The sequence below is a fragment of the Astatotilapia calliptera genome, chromosome 1 (genome assembly GCF_900246225.1).
Source record: "Astatotilapia calliptera chromosome 1, fAstCal1.2, whole genome shotgun sequence".
In the NCBI taxonomy this organism is placed as follows: Eukaryota; Metazoa; Chordata; class Actinopteri; order Cichliformes; family Cichlidae; genus Astatotilapia; species Astatotilapia calliptera.
The window spans coordinates 40227755-40244664 of record NC_039302.1 but is presented as its reverse complement, the minus strand read 5'-3'; positions in this window follow the sequence as shown (position 1 = coordinate 40244664).

The window sequence follows — 16910 nt, the reverse complement described above, 5'->3', positions numbered from 1 at the left end:
GCCTCTTTCAGAGCTTTGAGGGGTCCCCGTGGCCTACGGCCAAATATTAGCTCAGAGGGACTAAACCCAAGTGACTCCTGAACGGCGTCACGGGCAGCAAATAACACAAATGGAACACCCTCGTCCCAGCTTTTATCACTCTCCAGGCAGTATTTGCGTAGCATCGTCTTCAAGGTCTGGTGCCACCGCTCTAATGCACCTTGCGATTCAGGAGGGTAAGCAGAGGACACAATATGCTTAACACCCAGAGTGCTAACTGCTTGTTTGAATACCTTAGACTGAAAGTTCGAGCCCTGGTCGGTTTGTACGACCTTAGGCAAGCCAAACACTGAAAAGAAGGTTGTCAACGCCTTAACGACAGATCTCGCTGTAATTTTATGTAACGGGACAGCCTCGGGGAAGCGGGTAGCGGCACACATTATCGTGAGTAGATATTGCTTTCCTGATTTTGCTCTAGGTAGTGGACCCACACAGTCTACTATGACATGGTCAAACGGCTGATCCACTACAGGAATGGGACACAACGGAGCCGGGGGTATGACCTGATTGGGTTTACCTGCAATCTGACATACATGGCAACTGTTGCAAAATTTAGAAACATCACGCTTCATACCAGGCCAAAAGAAATGTTTTAATAGTAGCTGGTATGTTTTTGTGATGCCCAAGTGTCCTGACCACTGGCTTTCATGGGCAAGGGCCAGGATCTTCTGCCGGTACGCAGAGGGCACTACAATCTGCTTGACCTTACTCCAATCTGCACCTTCTGCACCTGGTGGAGACCACTGACGCATTAGAACATCATGTTCTATGAAATAGGCTTGTTGCTCCTTTTTGGCTTGCTCAGCACTTACCATACGTTTGAAACAGCTCTTTATTGTTTCATCAGCTAATTGAGCTGCTGACAGCTGGTCTCTAGTCAAAGGCAGTACAGAGTCCTTAGGAAATGGATCAGGCTCCTCGGGCGTCACAGAGTCTGGAGGTGACAGAACATTGTTTCTGTTAGTGGGTACATCATTCTCCCCGGAAAACGAGGACATCAACACAGAATCAGAGAGGGCAATATCAGTATCTTTCCGAGCTTGTGCTCGAGTAATTGCACAGGCTGGATACAGCCCAGGGTGCATAGACACATCAGAAGTTTTCTGATTCAGGGGGTTGTCTAAAACCTCCAGACGAGGGAGCACTACCCCTCCTGCGATGTCGTTGCCCAACAGCATGGCCACACCCTCTATTGGCAAGGCCGGGCAAACGGCAACAGGGAAAAATCCTGTAGCAAGGCTAGATTTAATAAAAATTCTGTGAACTGGTCTAGGAGCGTAACCCATCTCTATCCCCCGCAGAACAGAATTAAAACCACATTCACTTTTAGCAGAAAATGGCAATACACTTGAGAGGATGACAGTTTGAGAACCTCCAGTGTCCCTTAAAATACGCACAGGTTTTAACTCGGATGGGTGGTCTGTTAGCGATACTAAGCCATCAAAAATGAATGGTTCGAAACAGGGGTCAGGCACCCTACCACCACACTCATGGTCCTCGTGACGGGTCTCAGCTTTTACAAAACCCACCCCTTTGGGTGGCCGAGCATGTGATGTTTTGCGTTTTAATGCTAAACAGTCAGCAATCACATGTCCGGTTTTATGACAGTAAAAACATTCACGGTGTTCCCTGGACCCAGACTCTTTAGCTGTGTGGCGCTGCTGCACAGGGCTAACCCGTGGCTTCTCACTGTCAGTAAATGAGGCTTTGTGAGTGAGTACAAACTCATCAGCAAGAACAGCAGCAGATGTTAGTGACGTCACTTTCTGTTCATTCAAATACAGCACAATACGCTCAGGAATGCATTTCTTAAAGTCCTCTAACAAAACTAGTTCGCACAGAGCGTCATAGTCAGTCGCTTTTGACGCAACACACCACTTATCAAAGAGAACCCCCTTTTCTCTTGCAAACTCCACATAAGTCTGCGACAGCAATCTCTTTTGCTGGCGAAACCTCTGCCTATAGGCCTCTGGAACTAGCTCATATGCCTTCAAGACAGCTGCTTTAACACACGAGTAATCTAAACTGTCCTTTAAAGAAAGAGCAGCCACCACCTCTTGAGCTTTGCCGGACAGTTTGCACTGTAGCAAAAGAGGCCAAATCTCACTAGGCCACTGCAGCGCACCAGCGATACGTTCAAATGCTGCAAAGTATGTATCCACCTCAGTTTCTCTAAAAGTGGGCACTAAAGAAATGCACTTATCAATTTTAAAAGCAGGAGTGGACGTGGAGGTGGGACCGGAATGAACAGCAGAGACAGATGAGGCTTGAGACTGTGACTCCAGCTCAAGCTGTCGGAGCCTAACGGCCTTGTCCGCCTCTATTTCCAGCCTCCTTATTTCAAGCTGAACCCGCCGGTTCTGAGCCTTCTCCTCAGCCTCCATCTGGAGACGTGCCAGCCGCACCTTCAGCCGAGCTCCTTCTCTCCCTTCGGAACTCCCAGAAGAGAGTGGATCATAGCGAGGAAGCATGCGCGGCGTTTTTCCCCGCTCATCCCCCTCACCATCCCCACTGGAACCATTTTGGCCCTCTTCAACTACGGCAGCTTGGCTTGGCACACCAGAGACCACAGGCAAAACAGGCGCTTGAAGCACACCAGCTCCCACCAACTTGTCCACCACTAAGGCTTTTATTTCACTCTTACGGAGAGTTTTTGAAACCTGCAGCTGAAAGTGATCCACAATTTGCAGCAAATCATTCTTGCGACAGCTATTAATAATCCCAAGAGATGGGGCAGCTATAAAGTGCTGCAAACAAAACGCAGCTGACATAGTGCTTAATCCTTAGCCAACTCAATTTCTCTTTTTTTTTTTTTTTTTTTTTTTTTTGACCCCCACTCCCAGGAATAAAGACCGCCTATGAGGGATCCCGGACGAGCCCCCACTTATGTTACGGCCCGGCTCTGCTAGGCGGCAGCGGACGTAACATAAACGAGCCCAGAGACCAAGGAGTTAGATAGGAAGACAAACATAAGGTTTATTAACACAACTGAAATCCGTTAGTGAAACAACTCACTAGGCAGCAGAGAAACTTTAAGCAAACACCACGATTAATAACACCAGTAGAGCACTGCTCTACTAAACGTCTCGCAGGAGGCAACACAAAACACAGGCAGAAGGCAAAAGGCAAAAGGGAGGGACTCTCTGTACAGTCTGTTCAAATCAACAAGTCCCTCGACGAATGAAGACTCCTCAGCCTTTTATACTATCAGGTAACTGCAGTCAGCTGTGTCACTTGTCATAACTGCAGACAGCAGTGTCACTTGTCCGTCGTACTCCAGGCTCCTGCGGCAGCCAATGGTGTGCGTAGTCTGACAGGCTCGGATCCGCATGAAGTTGGGGCGGGCATATGTCCGGGCCAGCCAATCCCCCGTGAGTCCTGGAGCACTGTAGCTTCCATGGAGGAAGGCGGGGCCACCTGAGGCCAGCGGCCGTAACACTCTGAATGAGGGACCATTCCATTTTTTTAAGGAGCCGTTGGCAACTCTACTAACCTTATGAATAAAATAAAGTTCACTATCAGTAACATCATAGCACCCACCCAGCTGTATAAAAACTCCGTCAAACTGGCTAGAACGCAGTATGAGTTATTGCAACTGACAGTAAAAAGTCAGCAACATGAAAATAAACTCCACCTAAACTTGGTTTATATCTGACCCAGATAGACTGCAGGTCATAACTTCTTACCTGAAGTTCAGTTCACCTGACACTCGGACTGGTGGCTGCTTCGGGTCTCTCCTCCTGCCTCCCCTTCCCTCATCCACCTGTTGCCTCTGTGGAAGCCCCGTCATAGCCACCACCAAACAACGGAGTTATTTCTACACATCGACCTGCATCTGGCCAATCCACCACCTCTCATTGTTCATGCCATTACAAAAAAAATAAAAAATAAGTCACTGGGGATATGCCCGGTATGCCCGATGGCCAGTCCAGCTATGTTAACCTGCAACCAAATCTGCAGCTCCATACAAGCAATGTTACGACTTAGATTATATCTTATAACGCATAACTCTTATGTTAACTGCCCTCAGTAGCATACTGTCTGAAATATTCCACAGCTGCAATAATTCTTTAAGTGTTATTTTTTTCCTTGGTATTCTAATTTCACCGAAGTTTACTAAACTCAACAAACTTGATATTACTTACCGGGACATTTATTCTGTCCTCATTTTCTTTCACCGAAAAATTGTTTCCTGCAGTGCCATCTTTCGCGCTTGGCTCTCCTACCTTTGCTAACGTGATGCGCATAGCGCAGAAGCGATGCTGCATTCACTTACACTCGGATATCTGAGCGTCACCGTGAAAACATAATCGGACATTTGATATTTGATTGAATTTTATTGTTTTGCCTTTGGGGTTGGCACCTGGGGTGGCCAGTCTGGTTTGGGGGGTGGCCTGTGCCCCCCCAGGCCACCCCGCTGGACACGCCATTGGCTGCGAGACCTCACACCGAGCGCATCTACTGCGGGTGGGTTGCCTGTTATGCAACATCCCCCAAAAACACAAAGAGGAGAGTCCTGGCCCCTAGCCCTGCCAGTGTAGCAGAAATGATGATGGATGATGATGGCAGCAGCAGCCGTTCTTCTCTGCGTGAGTAGCTAAATGTTGTTCGTGTGTAATTTACGTTGAGTAGGCTAACCACGTTATTACATTAATGCATGTAAGGTGAACTAGCAAACATCATCATAGCTACATGCGGCTGTCTTCCTGTTTGATGGCAGATACTCCCTTCACCCTGGACAAAAAGGCTAAAATGACCAAAGAAAAAGTGGAAAACAGTTAAACATGAGAGGTTTAGGACAAAGTTTGTGTTTTTTCCATTGCTTCCAGCCAAGAGTGATACCATATATGCCCCATAGCTGCAGAAAAGGCTAACATTGTTATCTTTTTACAAAAAACAGCTGAGCATGAGAGGTTTTTGGACCAATTTTGTGTTCTCCATTCTTTAAGCACCGGTTTGAGCACCGGCACCGTTTCAAAAGTACCGATTTGGCACCGGTATCGGATAAAACCTAAACGATACCCATCCCTATATATATATATATATATATATATATATATATATTAGGGGTGCAACGATACACAAAATTCACGGTTCGGTTCGGTTCGATACTTTGGTGTCACGGTTCGATATTTTTTCGATACAAAAAAATGTTCATGCATTTTTAATTTGTCATTTATTAAAATTATAAATATATATTTTAACTCAAAAGTACAGTTTTTAAATTTAACCCTAACCCTTGTGCGTGTTTTTTATTTTGACAGCGAATGCGCACCTGCAGACCACTTATGTGCAGCCCTGGTTATTTAGCTCATCATATCGCAGCCACAGAAATTCTTTTGTCCATGAAACCATAAAGCTGCACTTTCTTTTTGCCTTATAGTCTGATTTGTCATAACTTCTCCGTTTTGTGGTAAGCTTTTCTTTGGCTGTCACTTCTTCACCCTGATCTGTCTTATTTGGCTCAGCAGAACTGAAATGCTTTTACACGCTCACTCACATAAGCTCAGCGATTCTCTGCGCGATCAACCTCTCACATGTGTAAGCTGCGGGAGATTTCACTTGTCATGTTTGCATAGTAAGCTAACGATTAATAAGACGATGTCAGAGGAATTGGTGCACAAATTATCATCACTCACAGATCAGTGCTGTCGCTCTCTATACACAGTTCGCACGATTGCAAAGTGAAAGCAAAAAAACAAGCGCAAATTCAAACGCGACTTCAATATGTCACATATTGACAGTGGCTCACCGATGCCAATGACATTATTACCCAGCTACATTTCTGAAAGAATGCAAAAGCATTGACATATATTTTTCCTACAATAGCCCGACGGGCAGGGAAGAGAAAGATTTTGGTAGCCCGACTGAAAAAAATCGCTAGCTCCAGGACGTCGGGCTAGCGATATTGCGAGCCCTGTATCTGATTGAGGAATCACTCATCTTTGGAAAAGAGAGTTTATTACAGAGAAATGGCTCTTTCCAAAATAAAAGCTATACTATCCGCTTCTTCTGGGCTATATTCTCAGCAGCATAAGGAGAATCATGTGCTAACAGCTGTCTAAATGACTCGGCTAAAGTTAGTAGCATGCTTGTTGTTTTTGTCTTTGCACTAGGATGATGTCGGCGTAAATGTGCAGTCATATTCGTTGTGTTCCCACTAGTGCTTTCAGGTTAATCTCGTTGAAATGACCTTAACGCCACAACACGGCAAATCTCCGTTAACGAGCTACCGCCGATCGCTCCGTGCATGGGGCTAGACGGCCAACACGTTAACGAGCTAACTGCGCTAACACACTAGTTCACACCAATGTAATTGAGCATTGCATGGCACATCCAACATACTGTTTTACTTTAGTCCATGACTCGCTTACCTTCAGGGTCATACGTCACATGAAAACCAAAATAATTCCAAACGCCAGATCTGAATGAGGTTCAATTTGCCTGTTGCAAGTAGAGCTTAACTTCTGTCTCGCTAGCTTGCCCTGCGCTCTTCCTTCTGACTATGCTGTCTGTGTTGAGCGCTCAGTGGATCTGCGCTGGACAGTGCAGCCTAGGCGGAGTAGTCGAACACAGATTCACTGAGCGCTCAACACAGACAGCATCGTCAGAAGGAAAATTGATAAAATAAATTACAAATGTTGTATTGTTCGATACATATGCGTACCGAACCGAAAGCACTGTATCGAACGGTTCAATATCGATACGAATATCGTTGCACCCCTAATATATATATATATATATATATATATATACATACATACATACATACATACATACATACATACATACACACACACACACACACACACACACACACACACACATCAAAAAGAGTCCATATAACAGGGTGAAAATTAATACAAGCTATGATATGGCTTTGTTCTATTTTCAAAAATCCAGGTGTGCGCTGTGGCAATCTAAAGAGCGTCTGCAATGCAGATAATCTGTACGGCATTTTAAGACCTAGAGACTCACAGCCACTGTTCAAGCTCCAGATTGGTTGTAATGCACAGTAGACTGCACAGATTGCTTTATGTTTGCTACAGTTTCTCACCAAATTCACACCACAATAACTGTTTGAGTATATATGAAATTATTTAGATGACATCTGATTGTTACTGCCAACAAGAAACTTCAGGTTGTGGAAAGGAAACTTATCTGGTGCCACACTAAAACCAGATTGAGACACAAAGAGTAAGAATCCAAAATTGAGGCATAGCAATTCTTACCAATTCTGTTGGTGTCACTGTGGAATGAATAGGGACTGTATTGTCTGTTGTTCCACCAATTTGATCTATTTGAACAACCTTAACCATTGGCTTTTATGTTCCCAAAATGTATTGTGATGGTTTTGGAGTCCTCCTGACTTGGTTACTATGAGATTAGATACAGACATTCACGGTGTCCTTTTAATAAATCCTGACCATGTTATTTGGACCCTTTCTTTTCTACTATTAGTTGCCTTACTGTGAACTTTCCATTTATCTACATCTGTCAACATATCTATTGACTGGAAAGGCAGGTCAATTTCAACTCCATTACATTTGTTTGAACTTAATTTTGTTTAAACAAACAAATCATTTCATCAGTTAGAACTTTATTAAGTGTTGAGCAATACTTAGCAAATAGTAGCTTGCTAACAAGACAAACTACACTATAAACATTCAACTTGCTAATCATGAATACCTTAGCAATATTAGCATGCTAATGTAATGCTCAGGTCTCAGATTGTCTGACATGTGAACTCAAAGTTTTGTAAATGTTTCATAACTAATTTGTAATTACTTTTTTTTTAACATTAAGAGATGTGATTTTACTGTGATGTTTAAGTTGTTTCATTGTTGTTTGTTTGTGCTAATGTGTAAGCCAGGACCAGATATATGCCTGACCATTTAAAAAGAACAAACTAAACTTACTATCTTACATTACATAATCCATGTCAACACACATCTGTGGGTTCAGAAAAAGAAATCAGTTCAAATAAGAGCCACGACTTCATAACGCTCATGATTACAGCAAACTCGTAATCAACCCCAATCAGATGAACAAGGGGCTTAAGGCTGAAATGGGTCTGTTGTGGCCACAATGAAACTTGTAATTATGCCAACATAGAATTCAAGGTCTTTGACCTGTTTCCTACACTAACACCCAGTGCAAGTGGCTCTTAATGGAGAGTTACATATTTTTGATACAGCAGTCTGTGATCAGTTTCACATTAACTAGTTAACTATTGTTAAGTACTTAAGCAACAAAAAAAACAACACAGTGAATAAAACCACTTGATTTACAAGGGATATTTTTTACTTACATTTAAATGTATTTAGTACATGAAACTTCAAGCTGCAACTGCCCATACTATTTATTTAGCTTAGTGTGACAAATTTATTCCTTTAGTGCAGAGCTTCCCAAAGTGTGGGGCCCGCCCACTAGGGGGGGGGGGGGGGGGGGGGCGCAGAGCCATTGCAGGGGGGGCGCAGTATGAAAAGGAAAAAAACAAAAACAAACTTGGACACTGCTAGCATAATGGACAGATAAGCCAAAGACTAGAAAATCTGGTGAAGCATGTCTTCCCTTTGACTTCACCTGCACAAGTGCCAAGGTAGGTCGCCCCTGCAGAATTGGTTTTCCCTTCGTCGGGAGCATGCGCTGGGCTCTTCAAATCACTGACAAACAGTATCCCACATTCTTAATTTTTAGTTCACAAACGTGAACATGATTCTTGTAAAACAAAGGGGGGCACAGCAAAAAAAGTTTGGGAACCACTGCATTAGTGTATCCACTAATCCACTTTGATAACATTTAGCACTTTAACACAAGACACTTACTTGTGAAGCACGTTGGCTGACTTTCTTGCTTTTAAATGTGCTATAGAAATAAAATTGACATTGACGCTGACACAGAACAAAACATAATCAGACAGCATGCAAGATATGAAAACATGCTGAGCAATGGGGCTACTAGTGATGGCCAGATGACGCCTCATAAAGCCTTAAACGTTTTCATCCAATTCTTTCAAAATAAGGTTTATCTTTCTGTTGGTCAAAACCTTTGTCATTTCAACTATTTCTGATGGCCTCTTGGGTGTGCAGGACTAATCGTTGCCATGAATAGGAAAAAAAAAACCTTAATTTCATTTTGTGTAGTTCATTTACCCAGATTAGATTAGGGCAATTGTGTCAGGGGTTGCTGAGTGGATGTGGAGAAAAGGACTCAAACGCAGGATTCACGGTGAAGATGCAGGGTGTTTATTGTGAGCCAGTAGGCGCGGAAGCCTCTGGCTGGAGACAGGCAGGGCCAGCGGGTGCGGAAGCCTCTGGCTGAGGAGCAGGAGAGCTCACAGCTGGCTCTGGGTGCTGTGGCTGCAGGTCCGGGAACTGAACAGGATGGTGGACGGGCGACTGGGAGACAGGAGGCGACTGGACTGACTGGACAGGGGCAGACTGGACAGGGGCAGACTGGACAGGGGCAGACTGGACAGGGGCCTGGAGGACAGAAGACTGAACTAGAGTAGACTGGAGGACAGGAGGAGACTGAACTACAGATGGCCGGACGGGAGGCGACTGGACTGACTGGAGGGCAGGAGGAGACTGAACTACAGGGGACTGGACTGGAGCGGGCTGGACTACAGGCTGGACTGGAGCAGGGGTGTGAACTGATTGGACTGAGGAGGCTAATGGATAAACAGAGGTCGGTGAGGCTAATGGCTGAGCTGCGGTTGGTACGGCTAATGGCTGAGCTAAAGACTGAGCTAGTGAGGGGGATAAAGCTGCAGCTTGGGCTAGTAAGGCTGGTGCCTGAGCAGGGGACAGGTCAGCTAGCCTAACTAGAGACAGTGCTAGTGCGTGGAAAGCTGAGTGAGGAGATAGATGGGGTGGCGAACTAGCAGGTGGACAAGTTAGCACTTCCGTGCCTCCAGAGCGTGAGGGCACTGGCTGGAGAGCCTCAGCTGAGTCTCTAGGGGGGTCAGGCCGGAACCTGGCCGCCCTCAGCCTGGGCGCTGGGACAGGCGCGGGAGGTGGCTGGACACCAGTCACCCCCACCCGAGAAACAGGAACGGGTGTGGAGGTAGACTGGGTCACCGCTGCTCTCGTCCTGGGAGCCGGCACCGGTGTGGGTGCTAGCTGGACCCTAGCCACCCGAGGGGGTGCTACAGGGATAGGCTGAGCAGATGGAGGCGAAGGCAGGCTCTGAGCTGCCCTGTTAGCAGCAAGAGGGTGAGTGACAGGCGAGGAAATGGTGATTGAGTGGGAGAAATCACTAGGTTCAGGTCTCTAGTTCAGGTTAAGGTCTCTAGCAGTGGCCTGTGATGGTAGAAAAACAGTTTCTTTGGAGGTAGGATGGTGAGTATTAGTGGGGTAGTCCAGGATGTAGTCACAGTAAACAGTCTTTGGCTTAGGTGGGTGGTGAACAGTTTCTGGATTAGGTGAAAGGAAAAAGTCCATTTTGCTCGCCGACTGATCCTGCTGCTCCAAACAGGAAGAGCGACGGCGGCATGAGCCTTGCTTCTCCCTAGCGGAAACAGCTGAGCCGCCAAGCGAGAAAGCCTCCCCTGAGCCGAGGTGGGAGGCAGCGTCGCTGCGGCCTGGCGAAGTAAAATGGTAAATGGCCTGCATTTGTATAGCGCTTTTCTAGTCCATAGGACCCCAAAGCGCTTTACACTACATTCAGTCATCCACCCATTCACACACACATTCACGATAGCAAGCTACATTGTAGCCACAGCTGCCCTGGGGCGCACTGACAGAGGCGAGGCTGCCGGACACAGGCGCCACCGGGCCCTCTGACCACCACCAGTAGAAGTAGAAGGGCCGGAAAGTAAAACGGCTGGCGGGCGAGCGAGGAGCGGAGCGGCAGGAGGGCGAGCAGCCGAAGCTCGGCCTGTGACGCCCACTCTCCACGGCGAATGCTCCAATGCAGGTGAGGCAGCGGGTGGAGGACCGCGGCGTCTCCGAGGCCCGCCCAGAGCCAGGCGGGTCCCCTCAAAGACGCGCTCTCTTTCGGCGAAGAGCCGCTGTTTCCTCCTGAGCTCCTCCGCCCAGTGGGAGAGCGCTGCCTCCTGCCGCTCGAACAGGTCCGAGTCCACTGAGTCCCAAGCGTGTCTTCGTAACGCGGGTCGCGTCATTCTGTCAGGGGTTGCTGAGTGGATGTGGAGAAAAGGACTCAAACGCACGACTCACGGTGAAGATGCAGGGTGTTTATTGTGAGGGACGAATGACGAAAACAGGAGATGGCTGGCTGACTGAATAACTAACTGAATGAACGGCTGACTGATCTGAACATGGGGCATAGACAGCAGTGACAACATTAATGACGCGATGTCTGTGAAGGTTCTCACCCTGATTGGGACCCACACCCAGTTTCACACCTTGGCTCAGGCAATTAGAGGATCATCAGGGGGTCCTTTTGTCCCTCTGTGGGGGGTTACTCCCACTAGGTTTATATCTGGGACTCTCCACCATTTGACCTTAGAACTGAAGAAGCTTCTCGGATGAGAGGTGAAACGTCTTCAAGCAACTTAAAGAAGTCCAGACGCTTTTCTTTGCAAGCTCCTTTGACCATTAATGACGCGACGCTGACCAGGAGAGACCTGAGGACTTAAATACACTGGCTGAACAATGACTGATAGGTGACAGGTGAGTGAGCAGCTGAACACAATTGAACTAACGATGCATGGAATAAGAACTAGAACATAATGCACACAGAGTAACGTAACACAAAACAGGAAGTGGAATGTACAGAGGATAAACAGTGAACATGAACTGAAAATACTGGGTCAACGACCTAGAAACCCTGACAAATCGTAATAGAAGTTTATCAGTATCAAAAAACTTGTCAGTATGATTTAAGGCAATGTTTAAATAAAGCACATAGGACATCTTATCTTAAGACTGTTGCAGTGTTTTCAAAAGATAGGACAGTGATTGTGCTAATTAATACTGGAGTGATGACTTTTTTCTCAAGAAATTATGATCTTTCCACTGTGCTTGGATATATGGAGGGCCATGAGTGCCAAAATGAATTAAATAAATATATCAGTTAACAAGTAATTAAATTTTTTATTAATTAATTAAAATAAGGAATAATTAATTCAATATATAAATGATTAATTCAAATGCAATGAAATTGTTTGTTATATTTTCATTCATTTTATTTTACTTTTTAAATTTAATTTAATTTTAAAATGTTTTAATTTAATTTATTGCATGTACTAAATGATCTATTTTTTGTTATGTTATATGAGCTATGACGGGTTTTTACCATCAAGTAACTATTGAGCTGTTTGGTGTTTTGATGACCACAGACAGTGCCTTTAGACAAGAAATGGGCTTATGTAACATTTCATCAGTCTGTTACATTGAGAACCTTCGTCACACAGTTCATCTTTCTTACGGCTTCAATCAGACATTCGCACAACATTAATGAAATGAGGTATTGTTCCTGAGTGAAATTATTTAATATATAGAGAGAATCTGGGAGACAGACAAGTGCTCTACTCTGAAATTAGGCCTAAAACCTTCCTTTTTTTCACTCACCTCTTTTTTTTACTCTCTTTGTTTATAAAGCACTTTGCATTCAATCATTAGTTATTATTATTAAACTCTGCTTCTCTTTCACTGCCTTTTTTCCTATCTCCCTCCCCTTATGCCTATCATGACAGATGGCTGCCCCCCTCTGAGCCTGTTTTTGACTTTTTCCTTCCCACTGTCGCCAGCTGTAGGGTCTTGATGTCCATTGATGTGACTGTTGTTACAATTTGGTGCTATATAAATTAAACTGAACTGAATAGAATATGCAAGATCTGGCTGTGCATCATTACATGTAATGCATAGTATGAGCTATCTTAGCATGACACTATTTTGATTTATTTTAATAATTAGAGGAAACCTCATATAAGAAGTTATTGGAATGCTTCCATACACACTTTAGAAAACCATATTAATCCCATCAGGCAATTATTGAATTGCATCTTATTAAGTGTGACTCTGATAGCTAGCTAGTCTGAAATGAAATAAGCAATTTGCTATAACAAACTCTAAAGAAAGGCTTATTAAAACAGCAGGATACAATAATCTTCAGAACTTGGATTATAGTCATTACCGGCGAGTGTAGTTAATCTGGCCTGTCACATACTCTGTCCCCATCATGGTAACCATCTAATTTTATTAAGAAAAAAAAACATCAGGAAAATGTTTTACATGTTACAGCTGGGAAACTGTAGAGAAAGGTAAATGAAGCAAAATCCAAATACGTGAAATGAGTGTTAGGTTTTTGGAGAGGTCTGTGGACAGTGTTCCGCAGGCAACTAAAGCACCCAAATTGTGAATTTTGTGTTTTAGGCCCATGTCATTTTTTTGGTCCAGCATTGGTGCTTGAAAGAAAAACAATGTAACATTTCAGACATGATTTGAAAAGCAGAAAACAACCTATTTGCCATATAACCTAATTTTTTCATTACAAAGCTGCTCTGATAATTCTTAGAAAATGGTTAGGGCATGGTGTCTCATTTTACTCGTGTTTGGAAAATTCTCCAAAACACTAATTTTTATTGCATACATAAACTAATTTTTCATAGAAATGGGTGCTTATTAATAGAAATGATTCATAGAAATGTCTGCATGTCTGAAAGGCGCTCGCTTTATTGTATCATCTTTAAGTCTTCCATAGGTATTCATCCAGTTTGGGATTGGTGAAGTGGAATGTGTTAGCATAAGTACGCTATCAATGATTTTTTTAAACTAATCAATAATCTCTTTTGCCTGGTTGTGAAAGTATTTGCATTTGTTGTGTTCTCTTTAATTAACTTGTCACCAATCATGGATTGCAAGTCATCTGTGATGTAGGGCTCGTCTTTTTCAGTAATTACAAACTTACAGCAAACAGAAAATTTCTCAAATTCAGTTTACCTGCCTCAATTCCTGATTGATTTGTGGCAAAATAAGTAAAACAATCAGCACAACAAGACTTTCAGCTAAATTTAATCCATACAGCTGGTCATAATTCGTACTTACTGATGTCACACAAGGCTGTCATCTGCCTATGAATTTAAATCAATTCTGTCATAGACATTCAAAGAATGGCCTGTAAATGGCCTGTATTTGTATAGCGTTTTACTTATTCCCTAAGGACCCCAAAGTGCTTTACACTTCAATCAGTCATTCACCCATTCACACACACATTCACACACTGGTGATGGCAAGCTACATTGTAGTCACAGCTGCCCTGGGGCGCACTGACAGAGGCGAGGCTGCCAGACACTGGCGCCACTGGGCCCTCTGACCACCACCAGTAGGCAACGGGTGAAGTGACTTGCCCAAGGACACAACAGCCGAGAAGAACAGTTTAGTGCTAAATGTGACATTTACCACTATAATTCCATATTAAAATGGGAAATTCAGTTGTTAAAGCAAAGAAATATTGTCTGCTCTCTCTATGGGCTACTATAATCATGCCAAGTGCAGAACGTTAAAGTCAGTGAAGGAAATTAGTGTCTTTTTATAGAGTGAAAAAAAACTATTATTTTATAGCAGGTGAATCTTACTTTTTTCTCAAGTTCCAAGTGTACTCTAAGCTCTCTGTGGCTCTCTGTGTGTGAATGGAACAAATGTTTTCTCTGGCAATTGTATTGAAATGCCGACTAGTACATACATGCATATCACAAACCATCTTTGACCAAGAGTTTTTTTGACTGGTGTTGTGTTATTGCATGTTCTATTTAGTTCCTTTAATATTCATTCTTGGTTGCTTTAGCTTTTAGTTCTTACTTTCAGTTTCTTTCATTTGTATAATACTGTACAATATAAAGTGCCTTGAGGCGACTGTTGTTGTGATTTGGCGCTATATAAATAAAATTGAATTGAATTGTATGTTGTGTGTTATTTTTAGTGCTGTCAATGTTAATGCATTAACGCATCAAAATTGGCAAATCCCCGTTAAAGAGTTAACGCAGATTAGTGCGTGTGAGGGGTTACTCGGCATTAACGCATTAATGCATCTTAAGCGTGTTAACGCTGTCATCGCGACTAACGCGATTAACATTTAACTCACCTGGAGCTCAGACTGACTCAAAATCCCTGGAATGTCTCTGTCAACACATTTTTGGGCAGTTTGTCCGACGTTTGTCCATTCTGTGCTCCAGACAGGTTGAGTGCGTTTTTTAATCACGTTAATCGTGATGAGGCTGTATCAACGCATTAACACTGACAGCACTAGTTATTTTTCCAAGTCCCCTCTTCCCTTCTTCTATGTTAAATTGTATTGTGTATTTTTCTCTTTATTTAGTTCTTTACTGTGGGGGTTTTTGTGCCAGTCTTTTGTCTCTTGTTCTTCATCCTTAGTTTTACTGCCTTGTCTTGTTATTCCTGATTAGTCTCACTTGAATTTATCTGCTTCTTGTCAAGTGGTCTCTGTGACAATAAACATCTAAGTTGTGTAAAACGCAGTGCAGTCCAGCTCATAAGTACAAATTACTCGTGAGTTATAGCATAAACACCTTTAGAGGCACTGAACCTATACAACTGCATTGCAAAAGGGTCTCTAGTTACATGCTTATTCCATGGGTCGGATAATATGCATTTCCAAATTTACCATCATTTGAATTCAACTACATACCTAAGTTTATCAAAAGATACTGCCACAGTTGTCACACTGTCATGTGGAATTAATATACCTTCTTGTTAGTTCTGGATATGATAAGTGTTTCTAGGATCAGCACATTTTGCCACAATACACACAGACAAAAAAATGTCATGCACAGATTCACAGCTGGTAATAAGTCTTGTATTTTAACCCAAACCACTACTTTTGAAAAAGTGTAATCATGAATATAATTCAGGTTGTTTGAGATGGAAAACTTACAGAGGAGTACTTGTTCAGTCTATTTCTAAATATACTGTCATAAACTTTAATATTTAACATTCTGACTGAGGCCTGTAGTGACTGAAATGTAATTACACACTTGTGAAAGAGAACTTCAGCACATAAACTGTTTCATATGACAAGTAAGAAAAACACAGACGCTCTTAAGCACCAGGCCTTCCTCAGTGTTGAGGAAAGCCTTACACTGAAGTGTTGCCTCCTATTACACCTGCCAGTCTGTTTACACGCAAACTGTTATGCATTAGTAAGGCCATTTTCCTCACATACACTCTACATTTGTTTACATTCAAGCAACGAGACTGATGGGACTTATAGTTTGTTGTTGTTGTTCAGCCGCTGGCTGAACAAGTTTATTGTTTCAGGAGTTAGAGTCACACATATAAAAGAATCAGGTGTTGACTTGCACAGAGGGAGATAAAATTCACAGGAACAGCTGTTTTCATGTAGCAAAACAAGTTGTGTATTGGGCTAAAAAGTTCTTGTTAATCTTTTGCTTATACCCTGTGTTTTTGTAAATGTTAGTTAACGCAAAATTGAAGTTATATGTCTACATAAATGAAAAATGCAAATGCAAAGGAGTCTCCTTTTAACTTTTGTTTCATGTCTGTTAATAAATGGATTAAGGATATATATCTGGAGCAAGTAAATAATCTACCATTATCAAAAGCTAGTCACTTAGAGTATATTTGCCTGTTTGCTGATTGGTGCAAAATATGGTATGGCTCCCCAGAGCCCTGATTACAACAGTCAGCTGATGAGCCAAAATGCTGCCGTGAGAGAAAGAGAGTATATTTATCCCATACTGGCTTCTCTTCACTGGCTTCCTTCCAGAATTGAATCTGAAATCCTTCTCCTCACACACAAGGTCTTAAATAATCAGGGCCTACCTTATCTTTAAGAACTCATAGTACCATATGACCCCAATAGAGCACTTTACTCTCAGACTGATGACTTAGTTGTAGTTGCTTGAGCATTTAAAAGGAGAATGAGAG